This window comes from Tauraco erythrolophus, chromosome 22, assembly GCF_009769465.1.
Source record: "Tauraco erythrolophus isolate bTauEry1 chromosome 22, bTauEry1.pri, whole genome shotgun sequence".
Taxonomy (NCBI): Eukaryota; Metazoa; Chordata; class Aves; order Musophagiformes; family Musophagidae; genus Tauraco; species Tauraco erythrolophus.
This window is the reverse complement of record NC_141486.1, coordinates 5,044,524-5,069,090: the sequence shown is the minus strand read 5'-3', so window position 1 is coordinate 5,069,090 and position 24,567 is coordinate 5,044,524.

Genomic DNA, 24,567 nt, shown 5'->3' with positions numbered 1-24,567 from the left:
ACAGAGCAGTTTAAACCAGTCATGGTCCCCTTAAATGTGGTGGTTGCTGCAAATCCCACTCCTGCACTAATCTGAGTCCCATAGGGGCTGCTCTGAGCTTTACTGAAAGGAAGATGTGAGGTGCTGGCTGACAGTGCCTTCCTCGTAGTGAAAAAATTTGTGTAAACGTTGAAAACCAAGTCTGTATTGTCTTAAAACTCATCCTCAGCTCTCATTAAAACCAGGCTAAATCCATTTGTCTATTAACTTTCAGGTGTATGTAGCAGAAGGAAATTAATTTAAAAATGTATCCATGGTTTGCCCAAGTGTCATTATCTTGATGTCTAATCATAGTTCTTAATTTACATATGAGGAAATTGACACATGAAGAGATAGCTTTTCTCATTATCAAATAAATATCTAAGCCGGGCTGTAGCTTTTGATTGCCACTTTTAACCCTGATGTGTCAAGTTACTCCTCTGTGTACACACGTGCAGGACCAGGGATTAGCCACGGCTCGCAAAGGGGCTACGAGGCTACTGATTTCTTTAGATCCATGACGCAGAACTTGCAGGAAAGATCTCTAAGCTGTTTACTTCAGGTCTTGCTGCTCACTGTCTGTGCTGTGTGTCACTCAGGCCATTCCTCTTGGGCAGTTAGTTGTTCCAATTATTATTAACGAAATTTCGTGCACAGCTCGGTTCTGTATCCTTTCCTCTGCTCAGGAGTCTCTTGACACTTCCTAGTGGTTTCAGCATTAGTTTATATGCAGACAGAGTACAGATTTAGCCCTCCTTCCCTGGGTTTTTGGCTGATTTTTTGTCAGTGTATTTATCATAACCCAAGTGGTGTTTCCAACTGGATGCTGCTAATCGTTTACTATTCAGCACAGCTAAGAATGAGATTTTATTTTTAGGTTCTGTCACTCTATGTCTTTCCATTTTAAGATAAATCCATCTCTGATGTCTCCTGTTTCTGAACTACAAAAATCTGGGTTTCATTTCCAGCTCCAGACTGTTATTTCATTCATGTATTAACTTAGCCGTTAAGATCTCTTGCTTTTATTTATCAGACATTTCCAGAAGTTGTTTTTATTTCACTGAGCCCCAGCAGAACCTCTGGCACACACAGGCTCTTTTGCAAGAGGACTGCTGATTGCTGACTGTATTACTTCTTTACCTACAAATAAGCTTTATTTGGATCCAGAATGGTGATATTAATACATTCAACAGGGCCAGTGCCTCTCGGGGAAACTGAGGCATGAAGTGCTGGAGCGTGTGGACAGCTTTGTTGATGCTGGGGAGGGGAAGGGTTGGGAAGAAGCATTCTTTTACTTCCATCTTTCTCCCAGCCTAAAATGTCCCCAGTAGAAGTTGTCTCTTCTGTCTTGGTTTCCTACCAAATACTTCTCAGGAGGGTAAATAAAGAACTGGAGAGTTTCAATATAAGCAAATCTTTTTTAGGCTTTTTTCTTTTCTCTCCAGACCTCGGTTCTGGAAATTACTATGATTTAATAATGTAGCACCATGCATTTTTTTTGGACTGATCTTTTCCCTAGTGATACTCCAAGCAAGGTTTAGACAAAGCAGTGAGGAAAAACAATAAAACAAGAGGAGGGTGTTGGACCACACCAGCCACAGCGATGGAAAACTGTGAGAGAAGTTCCATGTCTTGGGTGTCTCAAATGAAAGCTGCAGAAGAGGTCAGACGGGTGGAGCCAGAAAGAAGAAAGAAGATCTCATGGAGCCAGGCAGTAGCAGATGGTTCACTGAAAGCTTTGTAATATTTGCAAGTCTGGCCTTGGCTTCAGATGTTTTGAAGAGCCCGGATCACTCAAGCTGCACCTGATTGTACTGTGGGCAGCAGTACACAGCTTTACGTGGTATGGTGAGGCTTGTTCTGCTACTTGTAATAGCTTTTCTAACATGACTGAAAAGCTTTTCTCCTTGTTGCCATTCTCTTTTTATATTTTATTTTTATTGTATTTCATGGAGGGGGAACTATCCTTATCTCGTACCATTCTAATGTTGTCATGGGAAACTGGTTTCAAAAAGGCAATTTCTTTCCCTCTCTTGCCCTCTTTGCTGCAGATGCAAGTGTATCTGCACAGCCTGTGCCCTCCTCTCTGCATTTGCTGATCTGCCAGGAGAGCAAATCAATTAGACGCAGTCAGAGCCACCCGTATCTGCCCAGCAGTTGTAAGGGAAACAAAATGATCTCATCTGAAACGTACAGAAAGTTAGTTGTTTATTTGACTGTTTCTGTGTTCTGCTGAGAAATCGTGTGGCTTAATGCAGTTGTCGTAAATATTTAGGACCTCAGACCCTTTATGGCCTCCAGTGTTTCTCAAATGTCAGACTTTTAAATGAAATAAATTTGCAGATGATACTTTTCCTTCAGCAGGCAACTTACTGCAGCCCTGTGAGTAACGGGTTGTCCAATGAGCACTTTGGGCACTGTTGGCACAGGCAACAAAAAACTCATCTGGGTGGCATAAGATGCAGTTTTCTATCTGGATTCTCCATTGATGATTTGGGACAAGTCATCCCATCTCTCTGTGCCTCAGTTTCCCTACATGTAAAATGAGGAGACTCTATCTTCCATAAATCCCTTCGACAGCTACAGATAGGAGGCACCTGATGAAAAGGAATGGAAGTTGTGATTGTTATTGCTGCTGTTCAGGAACTGGGTTTCCTCTGTTCATTCGCTGTCAGGTTTGTTCTCGTGCCTGTGTTGTCAAGGGTCTCAAATTCCACACTGGGAGCCTTTTGTCTTGTGCTCTGCAGCCTGGTAGAAATTTCCCTTCCTACAGTTGTAGCATGGGATCGTCAACCCATCTAAAACTTAACTCAAGTTCTTTTGTATTTTTTCCTCACCTTGTCTAATCTCCTTTTATTCTTGCTCGATGTGTTTTTCCATGTGCTGTGTGAGTGCTTGTTTTCCTGTTCGGCGCTGGGCTTTGACTCTTGTGAAAGGCACTATATTAAATCTCTAATAAAGTGTGTGTAAGCCATTCATGTCACACTCAGCACTGGGGAGCATGGTCCGTTATGCAAATGGTCAGTGCGAGCTTCCTATGAACTACGTATACTCAAAGGGCACTGTCTTTATATTAGCACCAGCCAGCGTAGACCTGGGAAAGGAACAGGGAGGATATGGAAAGGAAGATGCTTTCTATCAGGTTCTTGCAATTTGTTTCTTTCAGCAGGAAAAAAAATATCCTCAGGAAACAATGTGATGGTTTTCTATCTCCAGGTCAATACTGGCCCTGCTGGGCTAAACTCAGTAAAACTCCTGGTCACCAGGTCCGCTGCATTGAGGAGGATATAGCAGAAAATGTCTTAGGCTCATTAGCCAGGAAAGCAGCTGGTGTCGTGTGGGCTTCAGTGGGGGTTTCAATGCCTGCAAAGGTAAATTGTGTCCTTGATTTCAGTGCCATGGTCGTCCAGGTGTATGGTGTGGAGCAAGGTCGGAGAAGCCCACTGGAGTTATCATCCCCCTCGGGCAGCCAGGTAGCCCCAACATGCTAACACAGCTGCAATGGAGTGGTCCAGATATCACCCAGATACACTTTTAGCTGTTCTTTAACAAATATTGCCGAAGGCATGCAAAGCAGATTTCTGATGCACGGTCCTTAATATCCACAGTGGCTTCCAAACCATCTCATCCAGTCAGGAAAGAGCCACATCACGGGACCTGGGGAATTGCTCAAATCAGCTCATGTTTAACGCGATGCACACCCACAACAAATCGTTCAGAAATGGCCCATGATTAGACACATAAGTGATTGTCCACTGACGAGTTCCAAATAATGGACACATTTGAGAAAATGACAATCTGCTGGCAGATAGTTTGCAAACAGAAAAAGAGATAAAATTCGTCAGCTAAATGATTCATTATGGCTTCCTCTGACTTTTTCATGGCAAAAACAAACCGTGCATAGCTCCACCAGGCAGTTTCTGAGCTTTGCAATTTCTTTCTGTGATTGTCATGCATATAATATCTTATTACATTTGATATTAATGGCAGCGTGGTGCTCAGGTATTGAAAATCCATATGGCCTGTATAATATTTACAGTATGACAAAGTAATAAGTCACAGCGACAGCCTGCTGTCGTGCACTCCTAGCATTCGCTCCGAGCAAATGCAGAGATGTACCCTGATGTTTGTTGGGATGTGGATGAGTCTGGGCTTTTAATTAGTTGGATTTGTGGCTTACAGCGGGGGAGCTGTGGAGGGTGAGTGTTGCTTTGCATATGTTATCGAGGCATGAAGACCGAGAGCAGAGGAATAGTTCAAGTGTGGCTTGAAGGCTGCGATTGTTGTTTTGGCCTCGTGGCTTTGCTGGCAGAGCAGATGGGGAACACCATGGAGACACCTTGCTCTCTCCAATGGGCTGCCCAGTTTGGTGGAGACATGCACACAGGGAAAGGACGCCGTGCTTCCTTCTGCACTGATGTGGGAATGCCACTGGGTAGCTGAAATGGATTCAGGAGCGCTGGGCTGTGACCCTGGAAGTGCTCAGGAATTATGGAAAGCAAGAAGGAGGGAGGGCAGGGAGAGAGGAGTGCAGCAGCAGGGTGCAGGTGGTTGTCAGGGGCATCTTGGTAACACACCTGCCAAGCAAGGGACAGAGTGTGATGTTTATGCTGTCAAGAACTGGATAAGATGAGGACATTAGTGAGAGTTTGAGCAATGGTCTAGATCTGAGAAGGGAAAAAAAATAAAACCCCAAAACCTGATACTTCTGTCCAACTTGGTCTGTGTGTGGCCTGGGAGGGGAGGGAAAAGGGGGAGGTCGGGGATGACTGACAGGGACCGGACCTGAGCAATGGGAAGGAAACTGCTGTTGTGAACAGGAGGCAGAGACTGGAGGCTGCAGAGACGGTCCCGGGGCGAAGGGTCAGGAATACAGAGCTCAAGATGAGCATGGCTAACGCTGCAGCTCCCGGGGACACCCAGTGAGCAGCGTGGCTCGGGCCTCGGGACCCCGCACGCGTTACGCGAGGTACCTGCTGCTCCTTATTTTAAAAGCAGTCCCCACTCCTCTGTGCCTTGCAACCATGTTTGTCCTTCCCTCCCTGCACTGTGCATCTCGGCAAGTCAGCCCTGCGCCACGGAGCCTGCGAAGATGCTGAGCTCCATCCACCGCGCTGGCCAGGGCTGCCATGGTTCCTCACTTCCCCACTCTCCCTTTCAGATGCAGAGGAGGTTTTATGCCGGGGGGATAGAAACCTGCTGGCATCTGTCACTTAGGTTTTGCTCTCATTTCCAGACGGAAGATTTCTTATAAAGACGGGAACTTATCAACCTGAAAAACTTTCCAGAGACTCTATTTCTTGGGGGATGGAATGGAAATGGGATCTCCTCCTCCAGGACTTGATGGCCTTTTCCAGGGGACAGTTTAATCTTTTAGAGACAGATGAATATGAGACTCAATAATCCTGTAATACAAGCAGAAGATGAGGGGAGATGGAGAGAATTTCAATAAAGCCACTGAGAGTAAAGAACCTGGAGCTGCTGTAGCTTCCCTTCAGAGTCCCTGCGTGATGAATCCGAGGTGGAGCTCACCCAGAGCAGGTGGCAAAGTGTTGGCTCAGGGGCAAAAGCTGCTTTATGCTAGAGTAGCTAGTCCATTCCCTCCTTCACTTGCATGCTTATGCACCTTTACAACTCAATTGCCTCCCCCTAGTCCAATTCCCCCATTTTTCTTGCTTCTCAATAACTATCCCCTCATAGCTCATGGGCACTTTGCTTTCCCTCCTATGTGTTCCCACCTTGTTCTGCACTCTTGTACAGGCCTTTCCTTTCCTTGGCAAGAGCTTGCCTGAGACCTGAGCTATGCACAGGCATTCTGCTGGCTGTCAGCAAAGGAGAAGATTTCATCTGGGCTGGGTTATGGAAGGGAACAGGATGGGGCAAAGTGTACCACTCATTTCTGCTTTCATTGCACTAATCCCTCAGTAGCAACTGAAGTTCCAGGCACTGAAAACCAAAGGGGGTGTGTGTGAGAGGACACTCATTGCTCACTGATTCCTACACTGCTATCCTGCAGAGTCAATCCTCTCCTACTTGCTGTAGCACCTGAGGCAGGCAGATGTCTCAGTGAGAACCCAAGGGTCACCACGTGTGTGAGTTACGGAAGCGTCACTTTGCTATGTCCAACCCAAAATCCCTCTGCAGAAGAGCCGCCGTCTGTAACCCCCACAGCAAAGTTGGGCCCTTAGGGTTGTTTTTATTCTAGTAGAGATGTCATGTCTGACAGTTGCTGTCACCCTATGATTAGACCAGCAATCAGCCCTAGCTTCTTTTGATAGAATATGAGCCCTGACTGATTAACAAAGTGGCCTTTGGCCTCAGGTTAATAACAGATTTCACAGCACTGCTACGAGTAATTATTATTTAAAAAGGTCTTAGTGGAAGTTTGATATTCTCCTACAGGCTTCTGTCCATCTGAATGCTGAATCAGAAAGTAACAATTATGGGCATGAACACCAGCTCCACTGGATGTCTCATAGTCCTGATACATCAGTATTCCTGATGCATCTGTCACATCTCTGTATTAGATGGACAAATGTATCACGTTTGCTTCTTTTTATGACACCTCCGTGTATTAATCAACCAAAGTATAAAGTTGTCTCAGTCCATCAGTTATCTAAGTTATCAAGTTATCTTGAGTATCGCTCTCCTCCATCTGTCAGTTGTCTCACTATGTCAGCTGGTGAAGTCCCCTGGTAGGTCTGTCTTCCAGGTGTATCTCATTCCCTTCCTTTTGATTGTCATGGCGATATCAATCTCCAAAGCAAAATCTTGTCTCTTTTTTCAGTTATCCGAGTTTGTCAGTTTTCCGGGTGGGTCTTTTGCGTTGGTGGCAAAAGCGGCACAGACTTGTCTTGTGAATGGTGCTACACTAGAAACACAGAGATCAGCTGCGGACCACTGACTGCAGCCCGTGGAACACGGTTCAAGAACTGTAGATCTGAGCTGTTTATGCCTGACCGAAACACTTTGGTGCCTCAGGCTTTGATGCAGTAATCCCACATTACTCTAGCTTGGCACAGAAGTGCTGTTACCATTGTGTCTAAGAAGGTGGCCTGTGAATAGTCACTCTAAGGTCCAGATTTGTAAAGGGATAGATCTGAGGTTCTGTTGAAAAACATATAGCTTGAACGATTTAGATGTCCAAGTGACATATTCAGAGTGATGTGTTGAATTAGGGGCTTAAGTTTAACTGAAAGTTAATGGACTTAGTCTCCTGTCTTACGTGTTGCAGCACTTTGCAGAGCAATTCCTGAGTGTTGCACTTAAGGAGCTTACTGGGACACCAGCAGGAAGCTTGCAGTGAAATAAGGAACTGAACTTGGGTCTCCTAGTTCCCAAGCCAGTTTCTTTTCCTGCGCCATCCTTCTTTCACCGATGAAAAGAGGGAGACAGAGCAGCAATGCCTATTTGTGGGTATCTCAGAATCCAGACCCAAAGAGTAGAAAATGGTCCTGTTAATGCCAGTAGAGAAGGTATGGCAATTTCTTCTTCTTCATGCTGAAAGGACCTCATTGAATGTGCTCCTTTACCTGCAGACCTCTTCAGCTGAGCAAATGTTTTTGCCAATTAAAGGGTTTCCTGCTGCTGTGGTTGATCCACACAAATGGAAATAGAGAGGAGGTGTGGAGGAAGGAATCATTAAATCAGCAGAACAAAGGCATGAGGGCAAGTTAAAAGACCTGATCTGAATAAAGGAAGCTCCTCAAAATATCAGCTGCTTTGTCCTGCCTGTCCTTCATCCATCCAATTCTCCTGAATGCTGTAGAGAGGCTTTGTCATTCTCAATGACATGGCGGGAGGAACCAGTCCTTCAGCACACTGCCTAAAATAGCAACAGACAAGAGACAAAGTGCTCGGAGGTTCAGCTCGGTCTATCAACGCTCAGAATTTCAGGGCCAGATCTGGATTATTCAGTCCTCACGATAAGCTTCCTCATCACAGATGCCTGGTGCTTTGTAGACTAAGCTATGAAGATGGCCTCATTCATGGTTGCCCCTCTCACAGTCTTTATCTATTTGAGTCAAGGTAATGTGTGTTAGACAGGTGAGGTACCAATACCACAGTAGGATTACAATTCAAAATTGGGCCCAAATTGCTAGGATGTCTTCAGCAACCTTATGTATCCCTGATGAAATCAGGATCCATTTTTCCTCATCTCCAAAATTCCTCACCAATTAGATAGTCACTCCAGCATCCTTACTTCTTTTCAGGTTCTGGTACAAAGTTTATCACTGTGATATTTGAGCAGCTTCCAGTGTGTGAGTGAGTGACTTAGGAGCATCTGAATACTGAGATTATTGCAGCTCTACATTTATATTATCAGAATTTCCCCTACTACTGCTTTTTTCTTCCACCTTTTCCTCTCCTATTTTTCTAGTAATTCACCTCTTGGGTCTGAGAGATACGACCTATGAGAGGATCCCAGACTGAACCTGCCAGTTCAAGACCTATGATTGAGTTACTTTCCCGTAACTATTAACATCAAACCTCCAAAACTTGCGTATAGGACATTGCAACATGCCCTTACTTGCGTTGTCAGCAGCTTGCAATACTAATACGGGACTTTCTGTCCTCACAAAACAGTTGCACCAAGAAGCCTTTATATCCCTGGTTAGTATTTTCAGTGGTCTCCTTCCACATGAGAAAGCAACCTTAACCAATGCATTTGCATCACTTCCATAGACCTCTCAACTCCATTGTCCAGTATGTGCTTTTGTGCATCTATCGTGTCTCTGTGGATAGAATAAAATAAGGCTACTGAAGCCAATGTATTTCAGATGAGTACACTACACCATGGAAAACAACATCTTTGTGCCACATTCCTTCAAAAATTTGTTGGTTTTGTGGCCCTCTGCCATAACTAGCCACCTTGCATAGAAGATAGGAGCCTCACAACAGAGAAATGGAATTACCTTTTCAGTCCAATGGAAGATATGGAGGTTCAAATCCCACCGATGCTTTGTTTTGGAAGCTGTGGCTTCTGCTAGAAATTGGTTTTTTTTTTGCCAATTCATAAGCAGAGCCTGGTAGGTAGCTGGCTTGTAACTACCACGACTTTCTGAGCAACACCAGGGTTAAATGGGCCTTGCTGTGGAGGGAGGCTGTGTGTGCATAAGCCTTTTCAAAGTCCCTGAGCATTTATCATCATTCCTGTCTCCCAGCTAATGAGCAGCTAAAGTGATTTTCTATTGCTTGTAATTCACCAAAATTGTTCTAACTGTTCGAAGAGCCAAAATTGACAGGCTAATGCGGCCGCTCGCCTGACTGTCTCAATGGCTCATCGAAGGGTGAGCTGATTGCTGCCTCGGTGATCAGCCGAGGTGCTTCAGACAACATCATTTCTGTAATACATCAACAATCTGAAAGCTGAAAACAAAGGCCAGAGGAGAGCAATCATCAGTCACAACTCAACGCTTAAGGCTAAAGTAGGTCAGGGCTGAATACTAAAGAGTACAAGGAACAAAAAAAAGTATTCTCCTATTCTCTGTTTTTCTTTCTCTCTTTCTGTCTCTCTGCATCATTCTCCAGGCAGTGTCCTGGTGGTTCTGGACCTTTCCTTGCTTAAGCAGACTAGATTAAGGTGAAATTGAGGATGGAGTGGGCCAGTTGGGTTTGTTATTGCCCTGGTTTTTTATTGCCCTGGTAGATTTGTCGTTGGATCTTGGAAGACTGAAAGGTGGAAGAGCAGCCACTGATGGCAGGCGAGTGCACTGGAGAAGTCATCAGACTGACACAAGTCCCCTATATGTTAGAGGTGGTGTTTGCTGCTCGCTCTGTTCTCTTAGTCCCAGGTAATATGACAGCTTCAGGAATCAATTTTCTCAGGGATGCAAAAAAACAAGGTCCAACAATGCCAGCCCCTGGCATTTGAATCCTAAGTCAGACTATACTCCTAAAACTTCCAAAACATAAACCTGGCTTAAGGCTTTTAGCATTCTGGATCTAACTCCTTTTTCTTGCTCAGGACATGAGTAAGAATGCAAACTTGCTTTTTGTCCCGGTGCTCCATTGCAAACTTAGTGGACCAGGAGATGCCCTTTCATCTGCCTCCTTGCAGACATAGGTGTCTGTGCTGGAATTTAAAGTGTCTGCCAGTGTGGCTTTCAGGATCACTGGAACTCAAAAGCTTTCTCGCATCATCAAGCGCGGACCTCAGGGAAGTCATTTTAACATGGTGCTTACGCACTCAGCCCTCTATATCTGAGCTAGACAGCTTGAAACCTTGAAATACTACGGCAGGTCTTCTACGTCCAGTCCAGTCTCTCATCATCGCTAAGCTCAACTACAGATGAAATTTGAAGGGATTTATCCAGCCACTCTCATCGAAGCCAGCCACTAAAGAGAGCCCTGAATATGTACCCCATGCTGTGTTTATTTATTCACCAAAAAACTCTTTGGAGCACAAATTAGGTTTTGAACCTAATTTTCAGCATGTGCTTTGTTTGGTGTGTAAAACCTAACTCTGTGTGAGCTGACCACAGGGCTGTCTTAGCATCTGCTGCCTTGTCCTCAATAGAAGGGATAATTGCACTAATTTAGTCTGATAGAGTGATGGCTCTGCCTTCAAACTTTAGAGATGACTGAGACAAGCCTAATGCCTTTTTAAAATCAGAGGTCCTGGATTCAATTCTTACAATTGTGACCCAAGAGCAGGACTCAGTCTGTGATCTACAACAGATAAAAATAGCCAGGGACATATAGGATCAGGTTCCCCATCCCAGGAACATGAATAACTTGTGCTACAGAGATGTTTGGGATCTTTAGGTACCATATAATTGATCTGTACAAACACAATATAAAGCATGAAGAGAGTGTAGCAAAGGTGTGATTTGAGCCTGTATCTTCTGAATTCCCAGAAAAGGTGTTGCCTGTAGAGTAACATAAATAGCACCATTAATTGCTTTTCGGAGACTTGTTTGCACCAGCCCTGATTTTTAGTGATGGTTGAGGGCACTCAGGAGATTTCTTGAAGGACTTATTTATGTGCTAATCTTCCTCAGCTTTTAATGTGGATAGGGGCTGGCTCCTCCAGAAGCTGGAGGAGGAGCTGGCTTGCTGTTGAATTACTGATTTAAGGAACCTACCTTGCTCTTTTGACTACAGAGTGAACCTAAAGATTCTACTCTCGCTAGCCTAAAGCTAAGAAAGAAGCTAAGAAGAAAAATTGCCAACATCTTCCTCATTTATTCACAGAATAAAGCCCTCTCATGGCAATTGTCCACATCTCCATCTTCTTTGCCTGGCTTGCCTTTCGAATTGCTTGGTTTTATATAGTTGGATGCACGGGATGTTTATAACCAAAGAGAGAGGCAGAAGAGACAGAACGCACAACTGAAAAGGAGACTTAAACAGAAAGGATGCTTAGATTTAAAGAATTGTCCCCATATCCAATAGTGACGCATTAAATCACTGAAGTTTCAATAACTCATACAGTATCTCCATGGAGATGTGCACCATATGGAGTTAATTAGTAGAACAACAAAACAATCAATTAGTTCCTTAATTAGTTTTACTAAGAAATGATAACAAACACAAACAATTTATTCAAACAAATGCCTGGACTGCAATGATAGTTTAATGGCCCCTGTGAAACTGGCTCCATGCTGAGCCCCTTAGTGGTACTTTGATTGATTTTGAAGATATTGAGGGTAAATGTTAGCTTTGGTCCGGCCAAAATGTTTTATCAGTATGATCAATTATTTACAGTGTTAGAACACAGAGAGGAGATTGCTGGGATGTTTTCATTAATTAAAAAAAAAAAGAAAAAAAAGAGGAAAGTGAACATTAAATAATATGGTTGCATCAAACCAGTATTTGACCTGGTAGCAATACGTGAGAATTGAGACTATAAGGCTTTGCCCTGCATGCCACAGCATCATTTGATCCTAAAATGAATTAGTTTTCTGTATCTTATCCAGATTGGTATTTTTGGTATATACATTACTTGGAGAAAAGTGTATCAGGAACGCACAGGTCATCCATTAGCTCGGACATGTTCAAAACAAACCGATGCTGGGAAGTGGGATATTGGCAGTAAAGCAGTTGAGTACAGATCATGGAAGTCAGCATGTGCAAGGAGAATTTGCTGGGAGTTTTTTTATGCTCATATGTATCACAGGTATTCGTATGAGAGTTTTTTTGCATGAGACTTTTTTTTTGCGTGAAGAGAGGCATCTCTACATATCACACCTGACTTCTACTGATAGCGAGAAGAACTTGAGAGCTCTGGAGAACGCATTACCTATGCCACCAAGAAAAGTAAACATCAAAATTAGCTCCTTTGCTGCACTTGGGAGCTGTGATTAATTGCTTGTTAACAAGATGTTCAAAGTACAACAATTTATCTGAGTTTGATCAGGCAGATTATGGGATATAACATTTTAATAAATTCATTGTGACTATAGATATATGTTAAAATGATAAATAGGTCAAGCTACTATAGATGTTTTAGATCCAATAAAGTTATTTTTAGAATGTGTTTATGTGATGAACTAACCTATTATTTACCCAGTAACATTTTTATGAACTAATCCTTTTCTTTAAAAAAAAATACCAAGACTTTGGAATGGTGTTTTATTACCACCATCTTCCCCATAATTCTTCTTTCCCCAATAAACAGATATCTTTTTTCTTTTTTTTTTATAATTCCTATCTTTGCAACTTCGGAGAAGGCTCAGGCCTTGCAGCCAGAGGCTGTATGGGAATGATGCTCAGGATGCAGATTGTGAGCAGCCATGCCCGGAGGGGGCACATCTGGCGATGCTCTTTGGGGGAAACTCATCCACTGAACAGTCTCTCCCAGCTGAGACATCTACAGCAGGGGACCAGGTAATGAAAACTGCTGGCAGAGAGAAATGCAAACTCCTGTGTAAGTCATCAAAGCCACTATCAACCTGTAGTCTTCATGTCTTTGACCACTGAACTGTGTGTATTTGTGTCTGTGTCTCGGTCTTCCTGCTAAATCAGTGAGTAAATGGAGTCTCTGTTCATGCCCTTGCTTTAGTAGCCCCTTCTGATAGTCAGGCAGCTGTGGGTGGGTTTCCAAGGTAGCCTTTGTTTCAGGAAACTGGTTCAAGACTCGCTCCTGGTGTGCAGAGGAGTAGGTGGCACCATGGGCTTTGTTTCTGTCACACTGGCTATCACTGCAGTCCCTGAAAGTGCTGATTTAAGAAAAAAATAACACATTCTTTGCAAGTGTCAGTACCTGTGGCTTCTTTACAGAATCTTTACTCTGCTCTGCTCCTATTTTTGGAGGCCATATTAAAAAGTTATTCTAAGTTTGTGGATACAGCTTATTCTTTTGCTAAGGAAGAGGAATAAAATGACATTTCCATGTCTATGTAAACTAATTCTTCCTCTCGGCTTTGTCCCGCGGGTCACCATGAGGTGTTCCAGTAACACAGCCACCGTCCCCAGCACCCAGCAGCCTCCCGTGGGTGGCTGAGCAGCCGAGGATAAATCACTGCTTGCAGCCAGGCTGCTGGTTAGAATGTAAATGTCTAAACTTTGGAGAAGTGACCTCTGTTAAGTGGTTTAATGCAGTCTGTTGCCAGGAGCTCATGAATTCTGTATTACAGCAAGTAGTTCCATGAGATTGCAACTATCTTACTAATAATACAACCTCAACATATTTATCACAATAACTCAGACACAGAGAAAGTATAAATATCTTTGATACTGGGAAATGAACTGGCTGCCTATAGGCATCCTCTTTGCTTTATTGATTTAACCCTTTACAGGTGTCTCTGTCAGGGACTGGTGCAAACCTGGTGCAAAGGAACAGATTTAAAAGGAATTAAACAATGATGTTATGCGTCTGCACAACATACTTAATTCAACACGATTTGGAGTGTTTTACAGATGTTACCAGCAGTCCTACGGGTTGGATACAAGAAGGTTTGCTTCATAAACTGCTGAAATGCAGCCATTTATGCATTTGGGGTAAACTAAACTAGATTCCTCTCACTGTGCGGTATATTTAGGAGGGGAAGTGAAGAAGAAAACCGTGTCCAGCTGAGACACCATGAATAATTTCAGGGAGGCAGACTGCTGATGCCGTCAGTTGGGTCAGGCCACCAGGCACTGCACGATGCCTGGGATCGCCTCGTGCTTTCTGAGCCCCTGTGCAGGATCCTGCTGATCTCAGGTGGGCTGTAACTGCTGTGAGGTGCCAAAGGACAGAATGATGACAGTGATCTTTTGAGAGTGCAGTGATGGGAGTATCAGGTGACTGATTTTCCTATACAATACACAAGTCTGAATGAATCTGCTACCAAGGAATGGTTTCCAATGGTTTTAAGTCCAGCCCATAGCTCCCCATGATATCAAGCTCTTTTTTTGTTGTAATGGAGGATAAGAGATCCAGTGGACACTTGCTAAACATACCCACCATTCCTTCTATATCTCAGATCACTCTGGAGGTGAGATGGTGCCTGTTTGCTAGCTCTGACCTGGTCTGACTTGTGCTGTCTGATGTGATCAGAGACTGTAGTGGTACCAGATAGATTTTAAAGCACAGGGCTATGGTCAGGTAGAGTTGATTTCTCCATTCCTAAGGAGATTTAGGACAGGGAGAATTAGAAGTTATTATGCACTAGCTAAAATCTTTTGTGTGTGATCAAGTCTATGTGATAAAGATAGTCATGTTCTGGAGTGATAAAAGCCTAATTTCACGGGCCATCCACACCGGTTTTCTTGAGATAGATAATGTTCCTACCACACACATTTCCCCATTTTCTTTTTCGTTAAGATCTTCTTTTACTTCTTTTTAAAATGAAGTGAAACTTTGGCATTGCTGAAGAAGTAGCACTTTTTATGGTCATTTTGCCCCCCTAAAAGGTCTTCCAATATTTCAAGTCGCAGCAAACTTTGGAGAGCAAAAAAAAGTTTTTGAGGTTCTTATCCTTTGAAATATGGACCGGATACAGACAGGAGAAGGTCAAGGCTGCAGCGGCTGAGACAGCAGGGGAGGAGAAAATGTCAGGGCTGCTTTTTATTGTTTTTATGATACTACTTAGACCCAATAAAATGTGTCAATTTCAGATATAAACAACTTGAGATGGGTACAGGAAAAATGTGATGACATTATTGAAATGCAGGCTGTCCTGCTTGTGATAGTTTGATGGGGGGGTGTTCTGGTGGCAGGGGAGGGGATTTGCTCCCTGTGCCACCAGGTCTGAGTCCCATCCCCCCCCGGGGAGGTTGAGCCAAATCGGCGCCTCTGCGAATGGCCCTATTTAAGTTGGGACAAAGGGGCGGGAAAGGGGCTTTTGCCCAGGAGCGAGGAGAGAGCAGGAGGGCGCTGCCCTCGCTCCCGGCTCCCGGCCGGGCGGCTGCCCGGGCCCGGGCCGGCGCCATGTGCTCAAGATGGCGCCGGGGGAGCCGCATCGGGGGGGGGCTCGGGAAGCGCCCCGCTCCCGGGGTGCCCGCCGGGCCGAGCTCCTCTAGAGGGGATTAAGATCTAAGAGAAAACAACCACAACGACCGGGTCAGCCAAGATGGAGCAGGAGGAGGTGTGCTGGAGCTGAGGTTTCCCTTGCAATCGGTGTGAGATGGCAGGCGGCCCCCTGCAGCCAGGGTGTGCTCGGCGGGGCAGAGACCCACTCGTGGCCTGTGGAGAAACCCACGTCGGGAAGGAGATGCCTGAGCCCAGGAGAGGTCGTGGAGCAGGGGATGCGCGACCAGGTACTGTTGATAATGGGGCATGGAATGCACGACGAGGTCGTGGAGGCATCTGTAATCTGTGGAATGACCCACGCCGACGCGAGTGGCAGCAGCTCCCTGAGGGGCCGAGACTGGTAAAGCCCGAACTGGTGCGATCCATGGGGAAGGATTGCAATCCTGCGGGCAGGGCTCACGTTGGAAAAGTTTGGGGACTTTTTTTCTTCATGAGTAGGGGATCCACCGAAGCAAGGGAAAAATGGTGTAAAGACTCCTCCTCCTTTAAGAAAGGAGCGGCAGTGAACAACATGGATGAACTGACCTGCACTCCCCATTCTCTGTCCCCCTGTGCCGCCGGGGGGGCGGGTTGAGCCAGGAACGAAAGGAAACAGGGTGGGGAGGTGTTGTTTTAAGATCTGGCCTTGTTTTCTCTTTTCTCCTCTCGAGTAACCGGTTTCGTTCCCTTATGTCTCCTGTTCAGTAACTGTTAATAAATTGTTTTGTTTTATGAAGAAAGCCTGAGTCATGTTTTGCCCGGGACCATGGTTGGTGGGTGCTCCCTCTCGGTTCTTGTCTCGACCCTCAGTCCAAAAAACCACGACACTGCTGAGCCCCTTTTCTCACTGTAGTTTCACTCCGTGATGGGTGCACAGACCCTCCCCCCAGTTCGGGGGAATCATTCTTTAAGTGTGCATTGTGCTTGATGCACGGATTTAACTCTTAGGTATTTATTTGTGGCAGGAGAATGTTTTCAGCTGTGAAATCCCTGTGAAATTGGGATTTCACTGGATGTTGAACTTCAGGCCCTCTGAATAACCAGGGCCCTGTTTCCAGTGGTGCAATGTGCTCTGCAGGCAGCTGGATGTTCAGCCTGAGCGTGTGCTCAGCACGCTTAGGGCACCAATCCTGCTAGATCCTAGGTGTTTCCCTACTTCTGGAAAACGCAAGCGATCCTCATTGCACCATCCCCTCTGCTCACTGAGTTTGGAGGGATGCTTCAAAGCAGGAAAGAAAAACTCTCCTTATCTACATGCTAACCTCTAATTCACATCTGAGTAAAGTCTGCTGACGGGGAAACGGGTCCCAAAATCAGCTCGATGTGTATGATTTTAGTATGGCTTTTATTAACCTTCGTCATCTCCTGCAAAATGGATTCAAGCTGCTTGTGGACTTAGCTCTGCAGCGGTCACTGTGGTGCTGCCCTAGAGAGATGAGAAGGGGCAATGCCAGCAAGAACCTGCCGAGATAAGAGGAAGATTAAATCTCTTTCTTTTGCCAGTTTTTCCACAGCCTGCCCACAGCTGTACGTTTTTTTAGCCACCCTTTCCAAGGCAAATGTTGGCTCAGGACTTTACAGCCACAGTACAAAGGGAAAGCGCTTCCTGATGGAGATGTAACTGTCCCTAATTAAAGTGCCTGGTAGGGAATCCCAAAGCCACCTGACCTTGCCACAACCTTGTCCCTGCAAGGAGACCTCTGAGTCTCAGAACTTCTCTCTCCCTTGTCTATTTTTTATTTTTTTTTTTTTCCCAAGGCTCTCAGATTGATGAAACCTCAATTATCTTAAACTCAAAGCTAGGCAAACTGACACAGCTGTCTGAGGACACGACTGCTCTTGCCCATTTAGATCAGACACTTTCTCTCTAATCTTTTCAATTTTTTCTAACACGCACTTTATTTTTTAATGTTCGACATTTTTTCCTCCCTCCTGGAGCTGCAATCTTCTACACCACTGACAACAGAAATCCTTTTACTGTCTCTGGTCCATGCTGTTTTCCCAGCCCAGGGACATTTGCAAAAATAAGCAGCCCCACCGAAGACTGATCTCTCTTTGCATAAATACAGTGGTTATGGAAAGGTGTTCATTCTATTTTCCACAACCTGTCATGTTGACTTTATAATGAACCAGTTACTCAGCCCTGGAAAGCAGATGGAAACCTCTTCTGACAGCCCCTGTCAAAGGAATAGGCAGGAAGAAGGAGAAAAGAATTGCTGGGTATGAACTCGTAGTACTTACATGGACAGTGGCAGGAACTGAGGAAAGATGTGGGTTTTGAACAGGATTTAGAGGCTTGATCAGTCATAACAATGATGGAAATGCTACCATCAAATAATAATACAAAGATATATAACTGGTTTTACACCATCAGTTATTTTCCTCCCTAGCGAAAGCAATGCAAAGGTGGTGTTTTGGAAACAGAATCAAGAAGCAGGTAATCAGTCTATTTACATACTCCAAGCCAAAGGGAATATAAAAAACCCGAGGAAACAGCAGAAATGAGCATTACTAAAGCTGATCTAATCTCTGGTGTTATTAGTTGCACAAGCCAGGCTGTTTGATAGATATACATATATATTGCTTCTCTCCTCTTGCAGCCATGGCCTCATATAACATCTGTCATCTCGCCGTCCCCAGCGACAGACACAGCCCTCCCGGGCATGCCCCGCGCGTTCCGCTCGTAAGGATCCCTTCCCCGTGCCACACAAGTGTCATTTGCTCCATGAATAGCAGACGGTACCAGTGATGAGTTGTGTTTGCAGGACGGGGAGCTGCTCAGCCCTGGCACACACTGAATGTGTCAGCATTCTGCCAGAGCAGGGCACGCTCACTGTAGGGTGTTCCAAATGACCAGGCACAATAGGAGGTTGAAGATACTGAACTCAAGAGTTTTAGCTTAGTTTCCATGGGAGTTGAGATGTCTGTGATATAGTGTCCAGGCATCCGTCAGACCTCACGTAACAATCTTTGAACTGGTTGGCTTACATCAAACAAGCTTGGCAGATGGGTCAAGCTCTCAAAAATTTTAAATTCCTGTGGATTTCGTGAAAACAGACAGATGGATGGAGGAGAGGAGGAGCCTTAGTAATACCCCCAGCCTGCAGTGTTAGCTCAATCCTTATTAGATATCAGAAATTTTAAAGGGGTGTTGAGTCCTGAGACATAAATCCTTCGATTGCTCAGCTTTATTGATTCTGCTGCTCAGGGAGCTGCTTCTGTAATCTGGCATTGTTTCTAAAATTTTAAACCCTTAGGAGAGCTTCCAGGCAGTTTCATTCATGCTAAACACACTTTCTTTCCCCCCCAGATGATATAGTTAGAGCTGAAATCCCCAGAAAATAAAAACTAAAAAGAAGATGACATCTGATGTGATAAATCCTAATGTTAAGTGGCAGAGGCAGCCGCAGCCTTCCTGATGACAATCAACAGCCTCAAACAGGGATGACGACCAGCATTAAGCAGTACAACAGCCAGATGATTGTCTTTTGTAATTTTGCTGAGGACCACAAACAACAGGAGGAATCCAAAGAGGGCCCAGCGTCTCCTACTGCACTGAGGCAAAGCTGCTGCTTTGTTGTGACGGGGTCCAGGACCTCTCTTAGTTATCGTAAGGTCAAGGTCAAAGATCAGCACATCCTCAGATGCCATCAGGCTAGCGTGATGAAGGCATCCAGCATCTACAGCCAGCGTCCTGCCAAGGTTTATATAGCTAGCGTCATCCCTCTCTGCCTTTGACTTTCCGAGTGAATAATCAATAACTGTTTATAGCTGAAGGCAGCCTTGAAATTCACGTCTAGACCCAGAGGATGACACTTTACCCTTTTCCTGCCACGCCTGTTAGTTACACATGCAAAATCAATTGTCAGCATGAGATGATGGGATTTATTGTTATAGAAGTGCAAGGGGAGAAGGTTCAACTACAGTTGACAGAAGACCACACAGGAGGATTTTATCAACTGAAAAACAGAATCATGGGTGGAGGAAACCTGTCCCTAAGTCTGGCTCCCACAGAGGTGCCTTCTGAGCCTAAAGTAGCTTTTTCTGTCCTGATACACTTCAGAGGTGGCCTGTGGGTGGTTGTGCTCCTGCAAATGCTGCAGTCCTTTGCATGTAGCACTGAAGTTGTGTTTGGCAGTAAGGTGAGGAGAGAGGCATACAAAACCCTAGGAAACCCCTTGCTGCATGTTTACTCATCTGTCCATGTATCCTGTAGATTGTGAGAGTCTCCTGGAGAGTCCTCCATGAAGGACCAATGGAGGAAATCCTGAGAAGGCACTGGAGGACTGGAAGTGTCTTGTACCAACACTAGTGCTTGCTACAACGGACAATAACGTGGGTGAACACAAGCTTTATCCCACGTTTCCATCAGCTGAATCAAGCTAACTAGCTCCAGTGTGCCAAAGAAAGGGGATTTTTTGAACAAATAGGATTGTAAGTAGGGACCACGCTCAGGTGGCACAAGTTGACTGGTATGTTGAAGGGGAAGTGAGGTGGTCTTGGGGTGCATGTCCAGCCTAGCAGGGTGTGGGGTGCTCATCACCGTGGGTGGAGGTTGACTCAATAGCTGGCAGGCGTGGTTGGGCTTGTCCCAGTGAGAGGGGCTGAGACACCAATAGCTGCTCTGGACAGGATGGAGGGAGGGTGGGGTGTAGGTCCTGATGGGTCATGGTAAAACTGTCTACTTTGACATGAACCTTTTTGCACATCAAACAATGAGACAGTGAAGGAAAACAGTGCTTGGAATAAATATACCACTGATCCTAGAAGGGCTTCAAAGGAGCCTGAGAGCTGGGTGCCTGCATGCTATAAATAAATCAGACTTGAACACCTAGCTGCCCCTAAGATGCCTTTTGAAAGTACGAGCCAAAAGCTGACACCCCCCTGAAGAAAGTCAGAGGAGGATTAGAGGGGGCAGCTGGAGGAAGAGAGCTGTGGGAAGAAGGACTTACTTCTTTGTAAGGAAAAAGCATCTGCCAGCACTTTAATCCAGGCTGATCGGTTCTCCTGGGCTGAATAGGAGCTGCTTCTGGTGTGCAAAGCTGGTGTGTACAGACGAAAGTGCTTTCAAATATTTTTTAAAGAGCCCCGAAGAGAAATGTGATTTTTCTGTGAAACTCCTGAGAGTTTTTAAGCATGGATTTGTTTGGGTAAATTGTGAGTGAGTGCCCTCCTGTGAGCACATGGGAATGGCTGTTTAATTGGCCTACACCTGGTGTTGATTATGATGCTGCTTTTTTTATTTTTCTTTTTTTTTTTTTTTTTTCTCCTAATTCCCTTCACTGTATCTTATTTTGATCAGCTTCACTGCTGTACCCCACAGCTTGGGTTTGGCACGCCTGGTAGTAAAGCATAGAGAGTCCTGGAAAAATTATGAAAGGTCTGCCCACCTTGATGTAATTCAGTGTTAAAAAGTGAAGACACAAGTTGTTCAGCCTGGTTGGGAAGTTCTTGATTTGGCTCTGAGAGGGGCAGAGGAGCTCACTCTACCTGAGGCTGTATTTCCTGAGCAGAACTTCCCCTCCTCACTATTAGGTGCACAACAATATTTAAGTGAAAACAAACCATGTCCCTCCTTGCTGGCCATTATGGCTCCTGGGGCAGGCAAATACCTGGCATAAAGGCTGAACCTTGCTGCATTACAGCCCGGTCTTGCCTACTAATTAATCGCCTCACAGGCAACTAATTGGGCCTTGATGTGCCTCAGTTGAACCAGGTAAGTGCCAAGCCATGGTCTGGACCAGCTGTATTGGTTTAAATGCAGAGGGTGCTTTTTTTATTTTTAATTTCAGTCAGGTCCCTGGGTGCTCACCTGAGAATCAAAACCCAGCTTATGTCTAAAATAGAAAGTTCCAGTTCTGGAATCGTATTTATCGGGCTCCCAACTGTCTCTGTATCTGCAGAGACAGAAAGAATAGACTTACACTTGACATTACCTGGGTGTGAACTCAAAGGGGGGAAAGAAGTACTAGCAGCTTCTTCAAATATTGTCATTTCATTTTTTTTCCAAGGCTGTAGAGCTAAAATAATCTGCCTTTGAATTTGAATAGAAACTGAAAAGCAGGAGAATTTGAGAAGGGGTGGTACTCATGCAAGGCATTAGCTGTTAAATTATAGCCTTGCTATGAAAAGCAGTTGTGTGTCTGTGTGAGTGTGTGGAGAGAGGGTAGAGCGGGGAGGGGGTGTGGGCAGGAAAACACATTTGGTTTAATACACGGATTTTGCTCGGTCCTTTGGAGACCACTTTCGGTGCAAGGAAATAAGAAATTTTCAAGGGCTGGATTCTGCATAGTGTTTCAGAATTAAGTAAACAAACAAACAAAAGCCCCCAACCCAACACCAGTGCTGTGAGTAAGCACCCTGCTCATGGGCTGCTTTGTTAGTTTCAAATCTGAAGCCTGTCTTTTCACAGAGCTCCAATCTTTATTAAAAAGACAAAACATCTGGAAGTGTGTGTGTGTTTGTGCTTATATAGAGACCATCCACACCGAGCCCCTGTCTCCTCTGTGCTCGTTAACCAGCTGCAGATGCTAAATTAGGGTTGTGACTGGAGCTGAGACGTGGGGAAGAACCCACCTGGCGAGAAAGACTTACTATTTATTTTTCTTAAAGCCCTCAAAGTTTACTCAGCCGGTGAAACAACAAATCTCATTTTGTCAGCTGAAATGTTAAAAAGAGAGAGAGGAGATAAAAAAAAAAAAGAAAAAAAGAAGTGGATGAAAGCAGGGAAGGAAAGAGGAGGGGAAAAAAAGAAAGGAAAAAATGGAAGGATTGCCTCTGCTTTGGTGGCTTTGCTGCTTCTTAGACAGCACATGGAAGAATGATGCCTTGTATTAGTGAAACACTAATACAGCATCTCCTCCTGAGTCTTTCATTGCAAGACATCTTATAGCACCCACAGTTCTCTATTTGGATACCTAGTGGATTTGGCGGCCCTAATTCCAAGCCTACAGCTGGGGGACAACCTCTCGAAGTGAAATTTGCCATAATATGAGATAGAAATATCATGGACATGGCAATATGGTGGACCTATCACCTGCCAGTTCATCAGACAAAGCCACCAGTTGAACTGCTCACAGAGTAGACAGCAGCTGTGCCATCCTCTCCTATGTCCCTTCTCCCTCTCCTGACCCTCCTGACCCAGTGCAGATGGAAACCCTGATGTTTATTACTCCAAACATTAACTTTTTCTTTGTTGTGACTGTTTTCTTTTGCCTTATTCATTTTGTTTAGGACTGAGAATAAGTTTTGTTCCAGTCTAGTAATAGCCTACAGCGAGGAGCTGGGGACTTGAGATTTCAGAGAGATAAAAAAAACAGAGCAGAAGAAAATATGTGAAAAATTGCAATGACAAGGTTTCTGCTGGTAGCTTGTGATACAGAGAAATGAAGTCCCAGGCCAACGTGCTTTGGCAGCTGAGAAAAAGCTAATGCTGGCATTGTCTATCTGGCAGACAGGCAGGCAGAGGGGGTGAGCTGGTGGGGGAATCGGGTATAGAAAACACTTGCAGGAGGCTGTATGATACAAGCAAATCTAAATTTTCAAGCAAACATTCAAGTCAGTCTCCTGTGTAGTATATCTGTGGGTCTTATACACAATTTTCTCTTCCTCTTTAACCTGGCAAGCCGTACAAATTCAAATAGGGAAGGTTGTTTTCATCTCTTCTAGAAAACACACAGGTCCCAAGGTGTTTGCCTTCGTCAGCTCGATGGCAATGAAGAGCGTAGAAAATGTTGCTGTACCTGTTCCTGTGAATTTGCAGGAGCTGTAAGCTACACACAGTCTGACTCGGCGGAGTTGAGTCTACGCAGCGTGTTCTGGTGCGGGCTGTGCTGTGCTGTGGCTAACTCACAGGAGCAGCTGTGGATTTTGAAAACTCGTCTTCACACATCTTAGAGAAGTGCAAGAGTCTGCCAGGCTCCAGCAAACTGAAGGTCAGAAAAGTTCCCTGCGGACAACACTGATAAAATCCTGCTCTTGCAGACGGGCAGTACCAGGGAAGATTGGGCTGGGGGATTAAAACCTCATTTCTGTTTCATCTCTTTTGGCAATCCCATTTCCCAACTCACAAATCGCCTTTGTTCACTGCTTGTCCCTGGCATGTGGCATTATCCACACACAGATACCAACAACACATTGGCAGCCTCTGTCCTTCTCCCATGTTTAGCCCTAGGATCCCGGAGAAGGATTTATCCCCACTTTTAGATGTGTAGAAGAAATAGCTGGATGGCAGCTCATTTTAGGTGCATATAAACCTAGGGCTGGTGAAAGGTGGGTGATCAATACAATATTGCATTCAGACATATACCTTCTTCATAATGGCAGAGCAGATTCCTCTCTTGCTGCACGGCTTAGAGGTGGAAGTACCACCTGTGAGTAGGAGTAAAGTTCTTTCTCCCTCTGGAATTTGTGGTTTTCATGGAGGTGATCAGACAGAAGTATCAAAAAAAGGCTTGCTGATGCAGATGAGAAATGCAACTGATTTTAAGCTGATCCACAAACATCTGTCTCCTGGAAGCTTGTATAAATGACCTAGGCTGGATCTGAACCTGTGGTCAAGTCAGAGGAGCCTCAGCCCATTATCAAACCACTGAGCTCACAGCTCTTGATATGCAATAAATCCTCAGTGGCAATTAGCCTCAGCCTCTCCATATTTCTCCTGTCCACAAGAACTAACCACGTATCTGTCTCCCCCTTGGTTGCACGTAGTGTATTTTGGGCACCAGAAGCTATTTGTGAAGAGCAGTGACTCTGCGTGGCCATAATAAACATGCTGCCACATCGATGATTTATTGAAGTCCCACCAGCACCCAATTATGTAAATCCGATTATCTGTTGAGGAGGCTTTGCTGGAACAGCTTGTAGTTGTAACACTTTATTTTTTGTTGGAAATGGGAAAATTTAGTTGAAAGCGACTTTTGAGTCTTAAGCATTAGGCTCCCAGAGCTGAATACGGCCGGTTCACTTGCATGTGGCTCTGGAAGGTGGGTTTGTATTCTTTAATGATAATACCTTTATCTCTTTCTCAGTGGTGGCTAGATGTGCCGAGCTGTTTAAAGTGAAGCAAAGCAGTAAAGTCAAAGAGCATAGAGATAGTTTTAATTAAAAAA